The sequence below is a fragment of the Scophthalmus maximus genome, chromosome 11 (genome assembly GCF_022379125.1).
Source record: "Scophthalmus maximus strain ysfricsl-2021 chromosome 11, ASM2237912v1, whole genome shotgun sequence".
NCBI classification, from domain to species: Eukaryota; Metazoa; Chordata; class Actinopteri; order Pleuronectiformes; family Scophthalmidae; genus Scophthalmus; species Scophthalmus maximus.
The window spans coordinates 2588118-2589271 of NC_061525.1; positions in this window are offsets into that span (position 1 = coordinate 2588118).

Consider the following 1154-nt stretch of genomic DNA (forward strand, 5'->3'; position numbering starts at 1 on the left):
CTATGTCATTTGTTACAGGTCCGCTAGACTCACTATTCAGTTGCATTTCCAGTTATTGCATTTCATGATAACTGTGGCTCATAACTGTGGCTCAGAGTAGTGTTGACTATTTATTGAATACACTGCATTACTGTAAATAATCAAATTGTAAAGAAAAAAAAATTACAGACAAAACTATGGATCTCGCTGTCACTTTCTGTCCATTGCAAATTTTGTTTGATCACACGTTACAAATTGAACACCCTCTGTCTGTTAAGTCACACGGAAACACGTTAAGCTGGAGTAAGGCTGTAATGCTGGAAAGAACAGGCACTAAACCACAGTTAACACTATTTAACACAATCTACTCAATCAAATTAAAGGAAAATAATAAATGAGTATTTAAGTTTGCTGATACAATGTGTCCGTATGTTATTTCACGACTTTGTACTGACATAATGTAAGGAGAGCATTCTGTGTTTATACAAGTAACAATTTTGAGCAATGAACAACTTAATAATACTTACGTATATAAGTAAAAAATCTAGAATAACACAGAGAGCCTTTAAGTGAGCACAACAGGTCAGATGGAAATAAAGAAATTAGAAAGTGTCTATACATAAGGGAATAATTAATCAGGAAATCTATCATCAATCATGGACTTAAGACAAATGAGTTAATCCCAATGCATACTGTATAAAGCCGGCAGCACATAATATCATAAGCTGGTAATAGTTTGTGTGCAAGTGGAAATGTCTTGTATATAAATCATGACGGTCAGCAGTTCGACAAACAGCACAAAGATGAATCTTTACATTGAACACTTTGTTGAGTCTAAAGCTGTATGTGTATAACGTGCGTGAGGGTTTATGACTGGAAAATGTTTTGATTTTGAAGGAAAACCTCTTACATGTATGGCATAATATCCACTGATGATTTATCCGAATATAATCACTGTCTCTTTTTCCATCATCTAAATCTGGCTGATAAAAATCATGGGATGAATTTAGTGTCCAAGATTTATGTCACATTACAAATGTGGTACACTGGACTGTTGCAAACACAACGATGTTAAACCACATCCCTGCATATCTCCCATTATACTCACACACACACACACACACACACACACACACACACACACACACACACACACGTTTGTACTCCTCTCCATA